Source organism: Peromyscus maniculatus, chromosome 15 (genome assembly GCF_049852395.1).
Source record: "Peromyscus maniculatus bairdii isolate BWxNUB_F1_BW_parent chromosome 15, HU_Pman_BW_mat_3.1, whole genome shotgun sequence".
Taxonomy (NCBI): domain Eukaryota; kingdom Metazoa; phylum Chordata; class Mammalia; order Rodentia; family Cricetidae; genus Peromyscus; species Peromyscus maniculatus.
This window is the reverse complement of record NC_134866.1, coordinates 37,166,345-37,190,624: the sequence shown is the minus strand read 5'-3', so window position 1 is coordinate 37,190,624 and position 24,280 is coordinate 37,166,345. Positions and strand designations below refer to the sequence as shown.

Here is a 24,280-nt window from a genome sequence, read left to right as displayed (position 1 = left end):
TTTCCTCTGGCAGCAGTCATCAGGTGAGTCAAAATGAGTGCATATAAATACATATGGAAATATGAAGGAAGACACAGTCCAGTTAGACTTGATGCTCTTTCTTCTGAGGGTCTGCTGCTGCCAATACTGCCAGCTCTCTACACAGCACCTCTCAGTCTGGTAAAACACGAATGCTGGGATGCAAAGCCAAGCAAGGTTGTGTCGTATACAGGATTGTGTCTGCCATGGTGACCACAAATGCCCAGTTCCTAAGGGTTCAACTTACAGCATTCCTGTCCATCATGGTACCAAATGGCTAAAGTTTGCTTGAGGCCTTCAGTCTGCTGCTAACAGGAGAGCTGAACGCCTCTGGGAGACTTTGAGAGTCCTGATTTTTTACTGGGTTGGTGAAGATTCCACATGTAAATTTTTTGAGGTTATCCTTGTTGATCCACTCCATAAAGCTATCAGAAGAAATCCTAGAACTCAGTGGATCACCAAACCAGCCAACAAGCACAGGGAGATGCATGGGCTGATGTCGGCTGGCTTTGGAAAGAGCCATAAGTTCCACCACACTATTGGTGGCTTTCACTTTGCAGCCTGGAGAAGGCACCACCCTCTACAGCACCACCATTACCACCAATACATCTGATGTTTGTAAAATTCATATTCCGCAAACAAGTTAGAACAGCCAAAATAAATTATGGAATCCTTAGCAAGTGGTTGTTAGGGAATACAAAGGTGTATGCAACCAGGCAGGAAAAAAAGTTTATTCTTTGCTACAGAAGGTGCTTTTAATATATTTTGCTTCCAAAGCACAGAGTGCTCTAAAGGGGAAAAAAAAAAAGCTGGGCAAATCTAGGCATGGTGGTTGGGAAGCTGAAGCAGAGAAACTGATGCAAAGGGTAAGGGAGAGTGTTCTAGAAAAGATGTTTTGGCCTTGTGTTTATTTGAAGAATCCAGAAGACCCCCAAGTAAGTGGGGCTGTGGCACACGTGACTCATCAGAATTGAGAAATGAACTCGACCTAAACGGAAACCTATTTCCTAAAACATGAGAGCATAGTATATCACACAACTACTCAAAAGTAAAACATACGCTGTTCTGTTATCTAACGCTTTGGAGGAGTCCATTGTATGGCACTGGAAAGCAAGCAAAAGGCCCTGTTACCTGTGACATGCTTCCCCTCTTTCAATGGCCAGAACAAACATGCATGGTCCTCGGCTAATTCTCTATGGCTGCTTTTGATGCTAACTAGGAAAAAAAATCAGAAAAACAGGGTTAACTCCTATTGAAGAATCACAGGTCCTGAGATTATGAATTGGATTGATGATTTTTTCTTTCCTGAAGAACAACATGCAGATTAAAGAGCTTTTAACTGTTCTTGATGCAATCAAAAGGTTATGGTTGTCTGCTAAAAACTCAGTTTCGGCCACAGTTTATGCAAGTTGTTCACATTACTCACTCAGTAATGATGTACTTGGCCCCACTCGTTGTGGTCTGGTTCTCATTTGTTTGGTATTACATTCCAAGACTGCAATGACTCAGAAATGTCCCTTATTTTTTACAGTAAGAACTAGCATGGTTTGCCTGAAACATCTCAAGTTTGATCGTTTGTCTGTGGTCTTCCCACAATAAATCTAAGCAGGTGTATATAAATAAAGACTTTAACAAGTTGAGTGAGAAGACCAATGTTTTTAGCCAAAAAGCTTCTGGAGTTATCTGTTTTAAACTCATTTGACACTCACAGAAAATTCTATTCTCTTTTGATAACATACAGTATTTATTATTATTATCAAAATATAGTTGCTAACTAGCATCCGGTAGTCTATTTAGAATGCATGAAAACATTTTCCAAGAGTTAAAAGAACCAAATACATTTGAAATATGTAGAAACAGCCATGAGGGAACATGAAATTTGTATTGGAATCTGTTTGAAGAGGTAAGGGATTTGTGTTATGCTGATATAGAAGATAAAAGCAGGCAATGGGTAAACTGTGGGTAGATATATTTAACATACTATAACTTTATCTATGAACTAAGACTTACTGCTCTAGAAAACAGAGTGCTCATCTTCAAGCCTTTAGGTCACTGAAATTACATAAGCAGGAACAAAATTAAAAATCATATAAGGACTTAATATCAAAATCCCTATGTCCTGGGACAGCAGACTGCCAGGCATCCAGAAAATTAAGTTATTCATTCAGTGAGAAAAATATTCTCCTTCATGGCTTACCCTGCCCTGTGTTTACATTCCACAGTCCCTTAGTTTCCCACCCACCCCCCAGTTCTTCTTTCTCCTGTATTAAATTATGACTTTCTTCTTTTGCTGACCAGCAACAAAATGTGAGTTATACCAGAAACAAAGGGAATAACAAGTCTAAGACATTATCATCCACAGAAAAGTGCTTGAATGGATAGTCTTCTATAATATATTAAATGCAATAAGATATAGACATACATTAATTTTATATATAAGAACTATATGCGCCAATACATCTTAAATAAATAAAGAGACTATGGAGATGGTACACTTGGTAGCACGCTTGCCGTACAAGCATAAGGATCTGAGTCCAGATCCCTACGAATCCTGTAAAGAGCTAGGGACTGCAGCAGCACTGGCTATGAGCCCAGTGTCAAGGAGGTGATCTCAGGCCCGCTGGAAAGACAGCCTAACCACTCAGTGAGCTCCAGATTCAGTGAATGGTCTTGTCTCAAAAGAAAAGTTGGAGAGTGACCAGTGAAGACACCTGACCTCCACCCGCCCCTTCCCCAAGAACTCCTGAACCACATACACATGAACCATCACCACCCTATACTCAAAGAAGTCAAACACCTAACAATATGTTTTGAAAGTTTGGATCAGTAAACATAATTTAGAGAGGAGAAAAAGAAGAAGCAGTTCAGCCCATAAAGAACAGATGTACTCACGTGATCGTCATGCTACTACACCCCCTTGGGTAGCAACAGGTACCAGGGTCAAGGGACTTTACCTGTGCTGTGATTTCTCTGTGTCTGTGTGTCCTTAAAGCAAGTAACTGCAGACCATCTTCAACAAATGCTTTAAAAAAAAAAAAAAAAACTTAGAGCAGAGGCCTGATAGAAATTTAAACCAACCATCTAGAAATTAAAAGAAAGAGATTGATCATTATGGCCTCAGTTATCTAAAATCATTCCAATCTGAATGCAGCAAGGATTCTTTGCTCAATAAAGAAAGGCTACTTGTCTACATTCTGCTTTCTCTAATATGTCATAAAGATGTGAGCATTTTATCCACATCTTAAATATGCTTAGAAGAAAAAGCATCCCTTTAAATTGAATACCCTTCATTTTATATATATAAAGGTTATTGAGTTTCTCACTTTATTTTCCAATGATTGGCAGAAGCCTAACCCTAAACCAACCCCTGCTGAGCACCTGTATCTGGGAATCACTCCTGAAATGTGACGAGAAGACTCAGAAGACACCACTACAGTATCCCTGGGACACCTGCTGCCCTCTCAACAAGAGGAGTCTGGGAATACATGGATGAGATCAGCATCAAACTGATCAGCAGCATCTTAGAGTAGCATTTGTCCAATGCCCAGAGGTTCTTCAAGTCATTGTTCTTTTGCTCTGTTCACCTTTCCTGTAGATTGAAAATGCTCCAGTTTGTTACTGGAATCAGGTACTCCTGCAGTCACTAATGTCTATCCGCCTCATTCCTCCTTTCTTGAGATTGTGTAGTGGCCTCTAAAGATCCTGGCATCCACAACAAATTTATTTTCTTTCTGAGTGTTGCTTGCAAACTCCTGAGTGGTTCTGGCTTGTTAGCAGGTGGCTGAGCCTGCCAAGAAGGAACTCCTGTTTGAAGTAACCCAGGGAACCCATCAGTTCCCAAATTGGTATCAGCCCTTTTACAAATTGAGGAACCCTCATGGGTACTTCAATGCTTATTCAACACAGACAGGCATGTAGGGTATGAAACTTCAACCAAAGAAGTTGTGTGTGATCACAGGGGTATACAGCATGGCAATATCTTCTTTCAAAGAAGAACAGCAAAGTCTTCTTTGGAGTGACTTTTACAAGTGACTAAGGCAATGAGAAAAGAAGAAACAGGTGGAAAGTTTGCGTCAAGTGAGCTGTGCCAAGTATTTCACAAGGGAGGAGGTAGTAGAGAATTAAAAAACAAAACAAAACAAAAAACATTGAGTTTGCTTTTGTGAGGCTTCTTAATTTGTGCTGCCTAAACAGAAGGCCAATCCTATTCAGAAAACAGTTTTGTTAGATCCTGAGCTGGACCCTGTCATTACCGGAGAGATGTAAAACGGAGCTGCAGAGAGATTATAAATACACAATGCAGTCAGGAGCTGGAGATGCCTCAAGTTATTTACCCAACTGCATACTAAAAAGCGACAGGAGTAGTGTATCCTCAGACAACCCTCCTCTGGCAGAGTGATATCACCAAGTGGCCTGTTTTGTTGCTAGATGCACTAAAGATTAGATAAGAAAGCAAACAGTCCCCGTGGGATACTCCAAGTCCTTTAACTGCCAAAATAGGATCCCAGACCAGATCAAAAGCAGAAAGGATTTGAGAGCATCTCCAAAGCATTTCACAGAAGCACAGAGGAGTCTAAGAATCAAAACACTGGTGTGGAATTATAAGTTAAGCTTGCATTCTGGTGGAAGGATTTTTCAGAATATGGTTTATAATCATATGTGCCACTTGGGTTTTTTTCCTCCCATTATTTTTCATATTTGTTAACGCATCTCATAAAGTGAGTAAATCAAGATAACCTGTTACTCTGTGGGTCAGAGCAACCCAGCAACAGTGGAAGAGTGGGACTCTTTACTCTTTTGCCATTAATAAGCTGGAGGCTCACCTAAAGTTTCTATATTATGTTCCCTTGCCTGAAAAACTGAGAGCCAGGATTATAGCCCTTTCTGGCTCACTAAATAATCTACCTCTTGATGTGGACCTTAGCTGTAGTACTTTAGGTCTCAATGAAAAACTGTATATCATTGTTATTTAATGTTAATCAATGTAGTTAAGACAGCAACTAGCAAGAACGTAGATTCAGAAATGTTTGCATGTTATTGCCTCAGAAGCAAAGACCATCCATCATTCATAAAAGAGGTATTATTATTTACCAAATATAGTTGTCTCTTTCTAGTAATCTCTCAAATCTAAGAAGAACACACACACACACACACACACACACACACACACACACACACACACACACCATTGTGGACCATTAGTGTATGAACATGTGATGCTTCGGACTATTTTGTTATAACTGCAGACAGACAAATCAAAGAACACAGTGCTCACCCCTGTTTTCAAGAAACTATTTCGTTATAGAAAGATTTTATGCTTACCTGCTTTCATCTATTTAAATCAAATACATCTTGGAAGTTAAACATACACATTCTACTAAACTATTGTTTCAAGTGTTTAAAGGCACAGTGGGAGACAAGTGTGACATCAGTCAATGATGATGCAAAGATGGAAAGCCTGGCTTGTTCCTCTGCTTGAATGGCCTTCCTACTCTTTAGAAAACTGACAAATGCAATAAAGAGATCTTAAGGTGATAACCATAACAAGCATGAACAAAGTGCTTTAGAAGACTAGGGGACTCAGACTATTAACTCGGCCTTTTGAAAAGGTGGACGTGATCCAAGGAGGTTCACAGAAGGTGACACTTCCGGGGGTAGATGACTACAGGTTTGACCTTTTCCAGAGAAAAAGCTTTTAATTAGATCTAGAACACAAAGACCGTGGCCGGAAATGCATCCCAGACAAAAGAAGTGGATTGGCAAAGGCATGGGGAGATGGAAACTTACCAAATAGTCGGTCTTTCCAAGTGGATGAATGTGGGTGCTCAGAAGGAAGAAAACAAGACAAAAAAAAAAAAAAAAGAAGTAGGAAGGCTTAGTTCGGACAACAATGAAGGTTCTCAACTTTACCCAAATAGACCAAGGAGGAGTTGTCAAAACTTACAGCATTTGCTCATAATGTGAACAATGACTCAAAATAAAAATAAAAATAAAAAATCCCCACAGATGACCTAGGGAACCAAGATACACACACCACATGATTCAAATTCACCTCAACCTTAGCTGAAGTTTGGCGCCACCTGGTGACAGTTTCTTGCTTGGGTTTGAGTACCTGTGGGAGTGACCCTGGTTCTTGTAGCGGGGCTGGATCTTTATTTAGGGCAGTATCAGTGATTCCACTGAGGGAATGACCCCGACATCTTTGAATCAATTTGCTAGTCTGGAATATGTTGAGAACGTGGTGCCTGAAATCCCTTTCCTACTCTCCCTTAACTTATTTTATTCCCCTGTTCTTATCCCATAAGAGCAAGACCTGAAGTCGGCTATGAGAGTAACTACCCAATTCTAATCCTTCTGCATTTCCATGAGACCACTGTTGACATGTAGATGACCGTGTTGCATCTCTTCAATGGATATTGCAGTTATCTTGCTCATCATCGTAAGTCAGTTGGATGTTGATCTTAAAGATGGAGGAACCATTTTTTTTTTCAAGTGAAAAAAATGATCAACATCTACAAAACAGCAAAAGTCTGGAGACTAAGGGATCTTTGACATCAGTGCTAAATTAGTACATGCATGTATTTGACAGCTGAGGAGACTAGAACTGGGACATTTCATTCTCCTTTGTGTGTAGACTATAATTCAGTCTAGAGGGATAGTTCAATGCTGATTTGACCTTTACTTCAGTCATTTTTCTTTCTTTTTTTGACTCAAGGATTTTTTCTTTAATCCAAACAGTATAGATGAAGAGATGGCCAACTCTAGCCCAGCTGTTGTCATTCAGTTCTTTCTTCTCCCCTCTCCCACCACATCTATCTCCCCACGTTTAAAAAGTTCAAAGTTTATGCATACAACATGCAAAGGCATTTCCTCCTTCCTAGAGCAGCGGGCAGAAGGGGTTACCAGCTAAACAAGGGCCAGAACACTTCAGAACACACCAGCAGGGCCCAGGGAGTTAGGAAGTTGGCACTGGGTCTCAACCTCTACAGCTATGAGTGAGGAGGCAGGGACCCTTTGAAGTGCCACAGGCTGAAGCTAAACTAATAGGTTAATGTGACATCAGGGAAGAGTGGCATGTCAGCCCTATTTGCTGCTGCTGGCCTTCTATCCACTAGCCCAACTGGAAAACTCTAGTACTGGATTTCAAACGCCTGCTCCTATGCAGAGGCCCTGGAGTAAGGTAGGAAAGAGTGGGTAGGAAAGTTCAAAAGCTAATATTCTTGTGTGCATGGGAACTGTTGGGAGATGATAACACACAGCGAGGAGGGTTCTCATGCATACCCTCTCCAAGACCACAGATGAAGGAGGGGAGAGGAGAGGGAGTAGATGGGACACAATGGCTCCCAACCACTCAGTCACCCCTGTCTGTCTGCTGCATTGTATACCAAAAAAGGGGTTGCCTCCGGAGCAAAAGGCCAGGGCAGGTGAGCATCTTCAACCCTGGTTGAGGTGATAGTCTCCTCATCCTGAGGTGGCTTCCAACTGGTCATGGCAGAGGGCCCAGCACCTCTTAGCTTCTTGAAGAAGATATCATCAATGAGAAACATGACTCCCTACATCACAGGCTTCACTCTCATGCCTAGTTCTGCTGAGAACTGTAGGCCAAAGTCATCGGCATCTGTGAGAGCTTGGAGCAACCGTCCCTACTGCTTGCTGATGCAGCCCACACTTCAAGATTCTTCCTTGGTTTTCACCTCAGAGTTGGGGGTCTATACCACAGCCATACAGTCCAGCCAAGCCCCTCTACTTGAAGGACGGTCTGGCAATCAGCATCCAGGATGGAGAATTTATAAAGGAAGGCGGGAGGTCAGGTCTGGAGCACATGGCCACTAACCTAGGTGGAGCCTGTACTGTCATCTCCTAAGGGCCACAGGGGCAGCGGCTGCTGCCATAGTGGAGTGGGCAGAGGAGGTGGAGCACCTTCTGGTCCCAGGGTTTGCTAGGCGGACAGGAAGCAACCAGAGGGCACCACAGCACAGATGCTCAGACAGCCACAACAGTTGCTCCCTTCAACAGCCTGACTCCACATGCTGTCCAGTACCAGAGCATAGTCTCCCATCCTAGGTCTATTACAGGTCTCCCATCCTAGGAATGTTTCCATTCATTCAGGCTTCTGATGAATCAATTTTTTTCTATTGCCTACAAGTTTATGTATGTATGTATGTATGTATTTATTTATAATTAAATTTTTTTTTATTTATTTTACATACCAACCACAGATGCCCTCTCTTCCGTCCTCCCGCCCCCCAGCCTTCCCTCCCAACCCATCCCCCATTCCCTTCTCAGACAAGGTAAGGCCTCCCATGGGGAGTCAGCAGAGCCTGGTCCATTCAGTAGAGGCAGGTCCAAGCCCTTCCCCCTGCATCGAGACTGTGCAAGGTGTCTCCCTATAGGTAGTGGGGTCCAAAAAGCCAGCTCAATCACCAGGGATGGATTCTAATCCTACTTCCAGGGGGTCCCTTAAGGAAATCAAGCCATTAATCAATCTGCCTTAGGAATTCGAGGCCAGAGGGCAACTGGCAGTTTCCTGAGACCTTGAGGCCACCAGGTCTGGTGAGGGGAAGAGAATGTAGACAGGGGAAGAGAATGTAGTCAGAGGCAGGTACTTGGACAGGCACTGGAACCTGTCTGGGTCCAGGATGTCCCAGCTGTCACCTGGTAAGGAGGTGAGGGGCGTAGCCTTTGGGAGGACAAGTACCCTGCCATGTGTAATGGGAGGGGACTATTTGGATGTCTGTGTCCTCAGGAGGCTTAGTTCTGGAGTGAAGACAAACTCTATAACACAGAGACATAAAGACAAACAGACAAAGGCAGGGGAAACTGCTCCAGGGGATGGGTATATGTCAGGGAAACACAGGATCTCATGACTTCCTTAATTTTTAGACATCCAGGAACCAGGTAGATTTGGAACAAACAGTTATCAACAGATCATTGGTATCTTTAATATATACCAAAGAAAATTGAGAGCATGTGCTCAAAACTGAACCCACATTTCTAAACATGTTTTAAGAACTAATAATGTTTCTAATATTCTAATAGTGTGCTTGACATTTTACCAGTGAGTAAGGAAAAAAAAGTGTATGTATCTTATAATCTCGTGGAATCTACTCAAACCACAACTTAAAAATATCAAAATACAATCTAATAGAAAACAAAACAAGAAGAAAAAAACAAACAAAAACTAAGCAAAGAAGCAAATAGTTCCCTTAGGACTTGTAACTCAAATCACATCCCCAAATAAAGGAACAGCTCAAGGATAGTTTCTTTGCACTTTCAGATCAAACAAATCCCTATTCACTTCTGAATATTTTGACACTTGCTACAGTAAGTGGATTCTCATGTGGAAAGCAACATCTTTAGTTCTCACAGAGTTACCAGATACAAATGAAAATGACTTCATTCTCTTCCCATGATAGACTTATATTTCAGAGAGAGAAAGTGCTGTTTAGAATTTTTTAAAAGTTGGGTGATTATCAGCTGAGGTAGTCAAGTAGTCCAAGATGCCTAATTTTTAAACAAACTAAAGAAATAAAGAATTGAAAATGGGCAAAGCACTTGCCACATGAATATGAGGACCAGAGTTCGAATCTTCAGGACCTATGGAAATGTCAGGTGTGCATAGCAGCCTCCTGTAACGCCAGTGCTGTGGAGGTGAAGACAGAAATCCTGGGAGCAAGCTGGCTTGCTTGACTAGCTCAGTCGCTGAGTTTAAGTAAGAGACCCTCTTTTAATGATGGATAAGAAGGTGCAGAGTGGTTGATGAATTTATACAATGTCAATTTTATTTTATTTGAGAATGGAAAGAGAAAACAGCATTGATAAATAACAGTGGATTGAGTATTTGTCAGCCATGGAGTTGTCTGAAGAATACAACATATTTGTACTTTATCATATTGTATTAAATTATTATTCCTTGATAATTAGCCTGTGCTCCTTTATGTTAAGGAAGATATCACTGTCATCTTTGTATTTTCATATTTTTGTAACAGATATTTAATAAATGTATAATTAATGAATTAGTGACTACCATACAAAGTAGGGGAAAATAAGATTGCTGTCCTGATTGGCAGAAGAAAGACAATGTGAAATATTAAATCCTGTGGATACATTATACAATGGACTGATGGATACAACTTGGGTTGCAATGGATAAACCACAGGTCATGTCCACGAATAGGATGTTTTTGAGCAAGGATGACAGAATTAAAGAGACAAAGTTGATATAAATGAGAACAGACAGCAGAGAGAATTGGGGAAGACCTCTTTAATTTCCAATGTCAAGATATAGTAAAGCTTTTTTCAACTTTTCCAACAGTCAAAATGAAGATACAATGTTTGCCTTATATGATTATTAAATAAATAGTAAACCAATAAACTATGTAAATCATGAGCATTTGATATTTGTAAATAGTTGTGAACTATGACACAATAATTGGTCCTTTATCCACTGTGGTATTTTGTGTACTTTCAGCAAAAATATTCTGTTGTTACCAAATTGGTTATTATTTTGTTTATTTCACAGTTCTTAGTCACCAAGCTTAGTTCACAAATTCCAATTGTTTTTCAAAAATAAAGTTCATCTTCAAAACAATGAAAATGTTTCAACGTTGAAGAGGTTCAAAACGGTAGAGAAATCAAAACTTATTTGTGTAAATAATTTAGATTCAATTTACAAAAATAAAAGAAATACCATTTTTATAGTCATGACTTTTATTAAAAGAACTAATCATTTCAAGATGACTCAACTCGAGCTTGCAAGACGGAAGCCCGAGAGGCACTTAGAAACTCTTCCTGCTTATGCTCCTTGCCCAATCAGATGTTTGTATCATAATCATTTCATAAATGGGCTTTCTGAATCTGAAAACTTAACTCACCGCTAGAGCATTGTTCTTGTCAAGCAGAGAGTAACAAGAGGTATACAAGTACTGTTGTTAAGAATTTCTGTTTCCAATCCAGTCCCTTCTTAATAAGATTGACTTGTTTCTTCTTATTCCTCTTTCCTTTCTTCCTCTTCTCTTCTGATGTGTTTCCTAGGGTTCATATCGGCAGCCCTAACAATGGGGCCAAATAAATTTACGTTGACCTCCTCACACTAACTCACAAACAAATTCTGTGTGTGTGTGTGTGTGTGTGTGTGTGTGTGTGTGTGTGTGTGTGTGTGTGTGTAAAAGAAATTGAAAAGCATAAGAATACAAAAATCAAGGTTCTTAAGTGGACAAGTTGTATTTTGCATCTCTTTAGTATATAAGATACCAGGCTAGGAATAGAAAGAGGCATCAGATGTACTTGCTATTGATCAGAAAATGGTCTAGTTTTATCCATTAAGGGACATAGAACTTGACTCTGATCCTATTCAAGATTAGAAGTTGGTTCATTATGTAGGCAAGAATCATGAAAGCATGCTATAATCACCAAGAAAAGCATCACTGGGAAAGACAAACTTGAATTCTAAGTAAAACCACCTGGAAACACTTAACAAATGATGAACAATGTTCCTTCTAAACTCTATGACCACTTAGCATCCTTAATGTGAGACAATTTAGTGTTTTTCCAAGTGATATTACACATATGAGATAAAAAATGTTCATAAAGTATCATTACCAAAAATGCTTAACCAAAATCTAATCAAAACCCTCCAACTCCATTATAGAAAATAAAGAAACCAGTTAGAAAATACTGACAGAAAAAAAGTTAGACAAGATGTGAAGACTGACCTGCTGCCTCAGGACCTCAGCTGAGCAACTGTCAAAAACAGCAACACAGGAAAAGAAAATTAATTAAAAAGTCATAATCGCTAAGTACGATGAGTGTTCATTAATGGGGTCCTTAATAGAAAATAATAGGAGGGTCTGTGGTTGGTATGTAAAATGAATAAAAAATTAAAAATCAATAAAGGACAGTTAAGGACAATGAAAAAAATTTTCATATGGACTGGATTTTTTTTTAATTAGGGAATTGTTTACTTTCTAAAAATAATGCTCTTGCTTTAGAAAATGCTCATAATACTTAGAGGTGGCCCATCAGAACCTCTGCCACTAACTTTCAAATGGTGCCACATTGATAAATAAGTGTGTGTACACACAGGCAGAGAACAAATAAATTCGTTGGGATCTTTAAAATTATTGCATTCAATTAAAATGAACATGTGTATCTACTCTTCTATAACACACATATTTTACAGTAAAATTTAGGAATACTGGATAAAAATATCATTGAGTTTTATATACTAGAGCTTGAAACTTTGTCTCCTCTCGTATGCCATTATTTCATGTCAAGTATCATTGACTCCTGTTATTAAAATTTATGTAAGCATAAAAATATAGAAATAAAAAGTTGCATTTATAACTATATAAGTACATAAAATGAAACAGAAACACCAAAAAGTCCTGGTTAATTTCAGTTCATTAAACAGAAAATGTGCTGAGAGTAAGCTGTAAATTATGAATTCTGCCCAGTCTCTGTTTCCTATATAACTTTGGATTCTCTACCTTTTTTTTTTTGGTTTTTCGAGACAGGGTTCCTCTGTGTAACTTTGTGCCTTTCCTGGAACTCACTTGGTAGTCCAGGCTGGCCTCGAACTCACAGAGATCCGCCTGGCTCTGCCTCCCGAGTGCTGGGATTAAAGGCGTGCACCACCACCGCCCGGCTGGATTCTCTACCTTTTTGACGCACATGCCAAATCACAAACAAAGTTCTAAGGTCACTTCAGACTAAACATAATATGCTTATATTCCAGAGAGAGAAAACATTGTTTAGATTTAAAAAAAAAAAAAAAAAAAAAAAAAGTTAAGCTCATGTAATTCTCAAGCTGCATTCAGGAAATCATGATAAAAGCACCCTTTATCCAAAAACTTCAGTTCCTCTATTTTATCAGAAGTACCTGATAGTTGATTATCTGGTCTCCAATAGCACCTCTGTGACACACAGGTTCTAAAGGAACAACTTTTTGGTTATGAAGTCTCCTGTTTAATTTATAAGAAGAATGACCAGAAATCAACACACTAGTAGAGAATCTAGAACATCTGGAACACTTGTAAAAAAAAATGTGCACATACAAATCTAACATACAAATCTAACTGAGAATATGGTGTAAACAATTCGGTACTTGTTTTGTTTTTCCTAGATGAGAAAATGGAGGGGGGTGGTCTTCACATCTGGGGACAAGAGTGTCAACAAGTAGCTGAAACACAGGGAAGCAAGCAGCATCACAGGAGGAAGCCTGTTTGGACCAGAAGGCAACCAGAGTCTGGTATCTTTGTCTCTGTTGCTTATCTCAGGACTATGGTTAACTCTGAACAACAGGCATGCAGAGAACTAATTTTGCCTGGAGAAGAGTAGAGGAATCCTGGTTAAGAGTGCTCCTAACTAATTCCTGCACACATCTCTGGAATGAGCTGTCTCAAGGCAAGCCCTGTAATGAGAAAGGAAAAAAAAATGTAAGTTAATGATACTTGCTGAGGACCTAATCATATCCCCTAAAACCTGTATGTTGAAGCCCAAATCTGAGCCTCCAGGGACTGGTTTTCTGGAGTTGGGGCTTTAATAGGTAATGTATGTGAGTACTAGTCTTATCAGCACAAGAAATGATAATTCTGATTGTATGGACATGTCTCTATCTCTATGTAAAATCTAGAGAAACAGTGAGAAAGCAAGAACCTGGAAGTCAAATTAAGAGCCTGTACCAGCCCTGGGCCATCTAGTGCTGTGACCTCAGATGTCTATTGACTAGAACCGTGAGAAGATAAATGCCTGCTGCTCAAACTGCTAATTCTATGATATGCTGCCATGGAATCCAAGACAATGGACACATAACACTTGTGTTATACAGAGGCTGAAAATGAACATTATATCATGGGAACATACTATGTGTACATATTTTAGATGATCAAAAAGACAATTAAAAATTCACGTTAAGTATTAGAAGTTTGAAACCCATCTTTAAAGAATTTCTAAAAATTATTATATAAAAAATCACAAATAAAATAAATAGCATGCACCAAAATTAGCCAGACTCATGGTCTATACATCTCATTGAATAGCCATTCTGAAGCTGTTGAACTTCACACTGGATTTTATACTTTCACTATCAAATATATTTTTATGTACTCATCCATCACAAAAAAATGAAAGCTCTATGACAGAATTAATACGAGAAGGACAATTAGCTTTGTATCCTCTTTCATAACTTGTGTGCATTATTCAGTCCTTAGAAATTTTAAGAAATAAAAAAATAGGATGCTCAAAGAATAGGCTCATGGTATCATGTTTGAAAGGTAAGTCATGGTTGAACACAAACTCATGAATGGAAAAAGTTGGAGCATTTATGAAAAAAATCTAGTGAAGCTAATAAAACGTTAAAGTAGGACTTTAAGATTTAGTGATGAAAAGGATCCATGAGAAGACCCAACTGTGTCTGTTAGGAATTCCAAAGGCAAGAGACAGGGAGCATGACGCAAGGGAAAGACAGAGGAATGAAGTCCATGGCAAACACATGCCAGTAAAACAGGAAATAAATACACCGCCAAAGAACAGAGACAGAGAATGTACTCATTGCCAAGGAGGCTAGCTTTCTCATTCACAGCACAGTAGAAGCCAAAACATGGTGGTACCCTGCTTTCAGAGTTTCAAAGAGAGAAGTTACCTACCAATTTAAAAATTAACTTCAACTAACCTGTCTCTTTAAAATAAGTATACAATATTACTGGAGCTAAAGAACTTCATTTGCAAATGTTCTTCTGTGAGATTCAACTAGCGGACTGGATACTTGTGGAGAAAACTGAAAACAAAGCAGCCCAGAGAGGAAGCACATTAGGCTATAAGACTTCTGAGGACCCCTCCCTCTTACAGAGTAAAAGCCTTGGAATGCTGGGGTTGTGGGCAGGAAGCTTCTATATCCTTGGCCCGAAGAAAAATCAAGTGTTCCATCCATTCACCATAAGGAAGATGCAAATCTTTCTTATTGTGGAGAAAAAAAAAAGCCAGGAAAGTCTTCCATCCTGGGATCCAGTGGAGAGGTAAAAGCTAGTTTAAAAAAAAAAAAAAAAGGAACATAAAAACTCCACAATGCAAGATTCTATGTCAATACAGGACTGGGACCAGTTACTATAGCGAGAATCTCAGGAAGTTATTATTACACCTAAGACTTCAAGGTTGCCAAGCAAGTTTCAGATACTGTGTACGAGTGAGCAGCAATTCTGACAAAAGCAAACCCGGTCCCAAGAGTGAGGTAAATTTCCTGTGAGCACAGCCAACTAAGAGAATTAGAAATCCTCCAGTCTACATCATAAGCTAAGCACTGAATAGCACACAGATAATCAAGGCTTTTATTTCATGCATACGAGTGTTTGCCAGCTTGTATGTATGTGGACCATATGCATGCAGTATCCTCTGAGGCCAGAAGAGGGTAGTGGATTCCTCTGGAACTGGAGTTACAAATGGTTGTGAAAACCCTTGTATGTGCTGGGTACTGAACCCACGTTCTCTGAAAGAGCTGCAAGTGCTTTTAACTGCTGAGCCATCCCCCCAGCGCCCCAAATAACTTTTCTGAGACAAACAAAAGTGTGAGAGATTCCTTCTACTATCTAAACAGGCAAAGCTTTCTAAAGGTTGAAATGAACTAGGACTGCTAAGAACACCACTTACTAGTTCTCTACTCAAGAAGGCAGCAGAAGACCTCTGGAAGTGTATGAAATCTGACAGATAATGCAAAAAAAGAGAGAATATTTTAAAAACCATAATTAACAAACCAAATGGATCGCTAAACTAAAAGATTGCAGAAAAAGACAGAGCTAAGAAATGAAGAGGTAGAGAACAACGAATAAGACGGCAATACTGAAGCTCTGTATCCACCTTGGGATTTCTCTCACTAGTTGAAACATGGAGAAAAATAACAGTTTAATGAAAAACTCCTAAGGCATTGCCAACCAACGACCTGACCAACTTTTAATGGCAATTAGAAAACTCTAACAGTAAGAAAACATTCTCTGCCAGTAAGCACAGGGTCTCACAGTGAAACCATGCAATGACTGGCCATCATCTTAAAAGAACAATGTTGGACTTCCTGTTTCAATCATGCCAGGAAGTATGAGGCAACTAATGCTGAAGAATATCAAAAATGCTCCATCTGAGAAGAATTCTGAAAAACAAGGAATGTAACACGAACACTAGGGTACTTAGAATCGTGTACAGCGAAGGGCAACATAAAAGGTCTAAGTAAAGTGATATTCCACCAATGTCCTCACAGCAAGAAGAACGCTGAGCAGTGAGAAGCATCAAAGCTCCCTGGCTTCAGATAACTGTTGTTCAGAAAGATTACTAACTCCAAACTGAAGAGAAAAATCTATGGAGTGCAACCTGGGATCAATTCCTCTGGAAATAAAAGCCATAGCAGGTAGAGTTAAATGACTGCTGTGGTGATATAGTGAAGACAGTTTGAGAGTGAGAAGTTCTTGAGAGCCAGTCTTGTGGGGAAGGGGTCCTGGGTGTGAATGTTACCCTGCAGTTTCTCACAATGATGAGATGCAAATACCTCTTTGGGGACCCAGCCTTGATCACAGAGTCATCATTATGAAATATGCTAAGACCCTTCTTTTTAATCAAGTCTTACTTGCCAGGGATTAATTTTACCAGTGTATACACCACCTAGAGGGAAGGCATTTCTTCAACTCTAACTCCCCTCTTTTTCTTATCTGACATGAAGAGAGCCAGGAGAGGAGTTTGAGATCACAGAACAGACCCTAAGCCATAGGATAAATCATAAAATTATAGATTTCCTTCCTCACCTCTACTGTACCCCCACTGCAGCAGGACTCAAATGAAACAGATTTTTAGGTGAAAGCACTGTGGAATGTAGACTCCAGGACAAGGAAACCCAAAGACAAGACTGTCAAGAATTAAAATATGAGAGAACTTGCCATGTTTGGTCCCTACAGCTACAGCAAACAGGAAAGACATTCTATTTTATAGCCAGATTAAAATAAAAACTCACACTAAAGGCACACATACCTCAGTTCTAATCGTCTGGGACATCATGCCTGACTTTCAAAAAGATAAATCCATAAGGTGTACTGAAAGGCAAGAAAATAAAAAACACCACATGAGTGTACAAGGCAAACATTGGAACTGGCCTCAGATGACACAGATTTTAAGTTCTCAGTTTAAAGTGATTAATATGCTGGGTAATAAGTTAATATGTTAAGAGAAAATGGTACAAATAGACAATACACAAGAACAAATGGTAATGTAATCAGAGAGATAAAAACTTAATTTAAAATTAAAACAAAGCACTGGAAAGCAAACTAAAAAGGGGGGGGGAATGCTTTTGATGCTTCAGCAGTGGACCGAACATGGTCAGAAAAAAGTATCTGTCATCATAGAGAAATACCAAAAGAAATGTCCCAAACTGGAATGCTCTTCTGCATTGAATAGTGGCCACTCAAAAGACATATCCAAATCTGAACTCCTGGAACTTGTCTTTGCATGAGTAATTAAATTAAGGATCACAGGCTGAGATCATCTTGGACTTAGGGTGGCCCCTAAATCTTTTCCTGATAAGAAAAGAGCTGATTTGAGAACAGAAACAGAGGGGAAAGGGAAAATGAGCAGAGAAGCAGAAATTAGAGCAATGTGCACACAAGCCAAGGGAGGACAGATTGTCAGCAGCCCCCATAAGCTGGCAGACAAAGGGAAAACGCCTCCCTAAGGCCTTTGCACAGAATGCAGTCTTGCTGACTCCTTGGTTTGGGACTCCTGGTTGCGATAACTGTGAGGAAATACGTTTCCGTTGCTTTAACTCACCAAGTTTATGGGGATTTGTTACAGTGGTCCTTGGAAACTCATATAAATGTAAAAAGAAAAATAAACTGAAAAAATCCAAACAAAATAAAACGGTGTAGTATATTGAAGGAGAAGGAGAAAAGGAGGAAAGGGAAGAGGAAGAGGAAGTAACAGGAGAAGAGACTTCATATCAGGAGCCATGCAAACGAAAATGGAAGAGTGAAATGAAAACCTTAAAACCATAAAGCTAGTGTTCTAGTGCTACTGAAATTTATCCTTCAAAGTCAGAGAACAAATACTTTCCCAGACATGTAGACACTGAGGCAATTTGTTGTCACAGACATGCCGTGACCGAAATGTTAAAAGGAGTTACACATGGAGGTGAAAAATACCATAGATAAATTCAGAGCTCAATAAAATGGAAAGCAAGTGTTAGAGGTGCAATAAATTTTTATTCTTAATTGATCTAGAAGAACAAAATCTTCTACCACTTTTAAGTTTCTGAATTAACTTCCAAACACTGCACAAAGGAGCATCTATGAGAAATATCAAGAGCTTCACTTACCTATGTGTAGAAAGATATATACTTGGAAGATGTATGATACAGTGCACATTTTAGCAAAATACTAGTATTGGGGTCATCCTTGGGAACTATGAGCTCCCCAGCCATGAGTTCTTGGTCAGATTTACAGTACAGGCATGCGTTTCCTCCTGTAGAGTGGGCCTGGAATCTAATCAGAAAGTGGTTGAGTTCCCCAAAGCATCCCTGCCACTATGGCTCCAATGGGCATATCTTATGAAGCTGGTTTTTCCTGTACCACATAGGGTTTACAGCTGGGTAAGACTGTGGGTAGGTGATGGCTCTCTCCCCACTGGCTGTATAATACTTTCTGATACTATGATAGATAACCACCAAGAAGAAAAACTCTTGATCGGTAGTAGCTTGAATTCCCCATATCCTGTGACTAAAGCATGGGAGGTCTTCAGCAATAGGGTCTTAACATCAAATTTTGGGGAACATCCAACAACAATAAAATTAGTCTGTATTGTTTGGGGGAGTCTCCCGAACATCTCTGACCATCAACATGAGGACAGGTATCCCACACCTGGTACTAGGGGTTGCTTGTTTGTTTTTGTTTTGGGCAACTATGGCTTCTTGAAGGAGCATAATCACCCATGTAGCATAATATCCATTAAACTCTATGTATGTGCTTATATATTTAACAAGTTAATATAATAGGTCTCTTTTAGTCCTATTCAAACACCTTAATGTTAGTTTGCCCTTTCCCTGCTCTCTCTTCTTCCCTACTCTCCCATGCCCCTCCCTGTTTCCTTTTCTTCTTTCAAATCCCCTGTGTTCTATGCTCCTCCATTAAGAGTTGTCCTTCCACCCACCTCAGTAGCCTTAGAACTGGCCAAATGGGAGTGCTTAGTTGCCAGGAAATCTATACCACACTTCTTCACATAAGACTCTGGAAAAGGACATACAGGAATCTATTGTGGGAGAAGAAAGTGAAAGAATGTTAGAGCCAGATGTTGGGAAATATGTTAGAGCCACTACTGGGAAATAGTGACTTCTGGATGTAACACTCATGAACTCACAGCAACTGTGGTTGCCAACACAAGACTTATACCAGGTCAAGTCACACAACATCTCAGTATGGAACAGGAAGGGATTTGCAAGCCTCCATCCCCAGCTAAGGGGATACTGACAGTAGATAGCTGCTGTGGACAAGAGAGTCAGTTTTCTTTAGTGATGTGGTCCATGTTAAGTTAACTTTGGTCTCACTCCCATAGACATATGCCAGCACAATTTGGACTCAGTGGGTTATAAAAACCCAAAGCCAAAGACAGAAAGAACACAAAGTTGAGAGAATATGGGGGTGACTTTGGTAGGATTTAAGGTGAGGAAAGGGAGAATATTGCTAAAATATTTTGTATGCATGTATGAAATTTTCAAGTTAATTAAAATATTATACTAAAAATTAAATTACAAAAATATGATCTTAAATCACACCATAATTAAATTAGAAATAAGTAACAGCAATTTACAAATGACTTTATTTTAAAGAATTTATGAGTCAAAGAAGAATTAATAGCATTCATAATGTTTAACTAAAATGCAACACATGGAATTTTATGGACCATGATAAAATACTCCTTTAGAGGTATGCTTATAACATTATATGTTGTTATTAAATTTAAAAAAAAAAAACATGTAATGATGATCTAAGCTACCATCTTAAGAAAATAGCTTTAAAAAAAAGAAAAGAAAATAGCTAGAAAACAGAAAATCAACTTAAAGGAATGGAAATGGAGTGAATGATACTGATAACATCAGAAAACAATTTAAAACAGATCAAATCAACCAAAAATAGTTCTTTGAAAAAAATAATTGATGAAACTATAATTGAACAAATTAAGAAAAAATAGTTAGCCACACCAGATGTGAAAAAGTAGAAATCCCTGCTGCAGTAGAAGTCCTATTGTTTTTTAAAAAATGATTGGGAAATTTTATAAGTTCAATAAATATGTATGAAAGGAATAGAGGTTAAAAGATGGCAATTTAAAACAAGTATATAGACTGCAAACCAGTAAAAGTAAAAAGTCACAATTAAAAAGAATCAAATTTATAATAAAACAAAAAGTGTAAAACCAAAAAGTATAACAAGGCAGATGAGAAACTTTTCATTAGCCAAACTATATGAAAATGTAGTCCTCTAGACTACCAAATCTTTGCCTTCTAAAAGACAACAAGCTTTTTATTATTTTTTTAATTTATTTTACATACCAACCAGTTTTTTTCTCGCTTTTCTCCCCCTATTCCCTCCCCAATCTTCTTTCTATCACCCCCCTCCCCATCCACTGCTCAGAAAGGTTTCAGTCTGGTGTCTGGCTGTGGATCTCTGCATCTGCTGCCATCAGTTACTGGACAAAGGTCCTACAATGACAATTAGGGTAGTCACCAATCTGACTACAGGAGAAGGCCAGTTCAGGTATTCTCTCCACTGTTGCTAAGAGTCTTAGCTGGGGTCATCCTTATCAACCAACAAGTTTTAAGAGTTTCCCAAAGCACACACAGTTTTCACAAGTTGCTAGAAGAAGCCATACTCACCCAAACCATTTATACCCTCATCGTTATACCCATAGTCAGGGTTTATTGCAGGAAAGACATACAGTTCCAAATACAAGTGACCCTACAGCATTAATATGTGACACACACAAAAAGTTCACCACAGCTTCAGTATCCAGAGGTTCTGGAGGAGCTTTATTGCATAGGCATTGCTCATATCTTAAATTAAATCCCCAGCCCTGTTCCTCCTAGGACATGGTTAAATGAACACAGTAAAGTTTATCTCATTAGAATAAAGAATGAGGTGCTGTTCACAGAACTTACATAAAACATGAAAATATCCTCATAATAATCTCAGGGGTTCAGAGATTACATCCCAGGAACCAAGGACAACGGTTATGCTTGTCTTCGGGTAAGGCCTAATTCTTTACTGTATACCATTATTATGAAGGAGGGTATGTTATTTTTATTGAAAAACATAATTAGAAATACAGAGGACAATCTTTAAAAAAAAGTCATGGTCAGGAAATTAAAATAATTTAAAAATATCCACTACATAGAAAGATGTACTCTGAATCTACAAACAAACTTGACATGATTACAATGAGAAACAAAGAGATTAATTTCAATAATTGATAACTAAATATCCTTATTATGTTAAATACAAAGTCAACAAAGATATAATCTGAGCAATCAAGGTTAATCCATTATTAACCTTGAAAATTCTGTATCAAACACTTGAAAATATATATTAATTTCAAAGACTATATTCCATTATACACTGGAAACTAAGGTTGCAAGAAATCTCAAAGAAAAGGTAGTCTACATACTAATTTCTTATAATTTAAAAAGTGATAAATAGTTTGGCTTTGACAAAATTATATGAGAAATTGCAAAATAGTGGAATTATATAATGGAAGACAGTAAAATTCCCCCAAATCAGGAAAAAAAATTGTATCAGAGCTAAGACAAGTAGGAAAGAAAATAAAATAAGAATCAAGTTTAGTAAACAAGAGTTGGTTTTTAAATTGCTATTTAGACAAGCTCTTGATTAATACATTTCAAAAACAATGTATTTACAAATATTGAGTAAAAACTTAACAAACATGAAACATTTAAGGACATGATAGTGCTAACAATAATTCTATAATAATACATTTGAAAATAAAGAAAGGAGATGAACTTGGTTCAGATCTGCAGTCCAGTCAGGGAAGCATGCAGGCTAACTTCAGACCTTCAGTTTTCCCTCTGTTCCTCCAAGTCAACAGACCACCTACCTCAGCCTCCTTCCTCTCTTGCCCCATCCCCAACTGGTCACACAGATCTTCCCCTTTCACCTTCCTTCCCCCAACTCATCTCATTATCCCAGCTCCAGAATCCAGCAGGCATTCCCAGAGAACCCACAAGTCATTCTGGGAACCACAGCCAAGAAGGTAGGCTAGCTGCAGATACTCACCTCTTTCTTCTCTCCTCCAAATCCAATCGCCCCGCGCCCCCCCCTCCTGTCTCATGCCCCATCTTTGTAGCAGACCACCTACTGTGGCCTCCCCATGATCTAACCCCCTTTCAGGCACAGACCTGTCTCCTTCAACCTTTGTCTGTCTGAACTCATCTTGTTATCCTAGTCCCCAACCCCAGCAGGCAGTTTCTGGAAAACCGTCAGCCAAGTTCACCTGAGAAGCAAGTAAACCAGCAAAGCAGATAGGCAAGCTTCAGAGCTTCGCTCTGCTTCTTCTCCTCCATAGCCAACCCAGTCTAATCCCCAGGACTGGAGAAGACTGCCTGACATTGGCCTCTCTACATGCCCTGCTCATATACTCAAGGAACTAAGCAGATCCTGGTGAAACACCTTGCTTACCTCCCTCCCATGGACCCTCTCACCACACTCTCCTACCCATCCCTCTTCCTAAGTGTCAGTTTCCAATACCTAGGAACACATTTTACCTGGAATAGCCAGTGGTCACAGTTGGCAGGATCCCAGAAGAATTCCCTACTAGGCAACACACAGCCACCACACCCTCATAAGAACCAGAAAGGACAAAAGAAACCAAAGAACAAAACACCCACTTAACAGAGGCAAGACCAAACAAATATTAGCAATTATTCCAAACACAGATGCCTAGACATGAGTGTAAAAACACAGTGAATAATAGCTAGGACAATATGCCTCCCAACAATCGTAACTCAGTAGGTCCTGAATATTGCAACATAGCTGAAGCTCAAGACAAATACCTTAAAATATCCTTATGAATATGGTAGAGGTCTCTAAAGAATAAATGAATACCATGGGATTGGACTAGGTCCTCTGCAGAAGCTAGACAGCTTAGCCTGCTTAAGGATCCCCTGGTGGTAGGATCAGGATCTATTCCTGGTGAATGAGCTGGCTTTTTAGAGCCCACTACCTATGGTGGGACACCTTGATGTAGCGGGGAGGGGCTTGAACTTACCTTAACTGAATGTACCAGGTACTGCTGACTCCCCATGGGAGGCCTTACTTTGTCTAAGGAGGGATTTGGGTGGGGGGGATGGAAGAGGAAAGCTGGGGAGGGGGGAACAGGAGGAGGGAAGGGGTGTCTGTGGTTGGTATGTAAAATGAGTAAACAATTTCTTAATAAAAAAAATAAAATAGAACATGGAAAAAAAGAATAAATGAATAAATCCCTTAATGAACTCCATGGAAACAAAAACAAATAGTGGGAAATGAATAAAACTTTTCAAGACCTGAAAGTGGAAATAGAATCAATAAAGAAAATCAAAGCTGAGGGCAATCTGGAAATGAAAAAAATTAGGAACTTGAACAGAAATCTCAGAGGCAAGCCTCACCAATAAAATCATGAGATAGAAGAAAGAATCCCACACATTGAAAGCACAATAGAAAAAAATGAATACTTTGGTCAAAGAAAATATTAAATCTAAAAAAAAAAAATACTGGCACAAAGCATCCAGGAAATCTGGGACACGATGAAAAGAGCAAATCTATGAATACTAGGAATGGGGGGGGGAGAATTAATGCAGGTAAAAGGCACATGTTATATTTTCAGCACAATCATAGAAAAAAAATCTCCATAACCTAAAGAAGGAGATGCCTATCCAGGTACAAAAAGCTTATGGAACACCAAATAGATTGGATCAGAGAAGAAATTCCTCTCCGTACATAAAAATCAAAATACTAAACATATAGAACAAATAAAGAACACTATAGCTGAAAGGTAAAAAGGCCAAGTAACATATAAAGGCAGACTTACAAAATAACACCTGAATTCTCAATAGAAACTCTAAAAGCCAGAAGGGCCTGGATATATGTTCTACAAACTCTAAGACGCCACAGATGCCTGTCTAGACTACTATAACCAGCCAAACTTTCAATCACCATAAATGGAGAAAATAAGATATTCCATGATTAAACCAAGTTTAA

The 24,280-nt window shown here is 39.1% G+C and overlaps 1 pseudogene; it reads right to left on the bottom strand.

Moving 5' to 3' along the window:
- Positions 1-7,373: 7,373 nt before the first annotated feature.
- On the bottom strand, positions 7,374-22,383 carry LOC102918394 (phospholipid scramblase 3-like; annotated as a pseudogene).
- Positions 22,384-24,280: the final 1,897 nt, after the last annotated feature.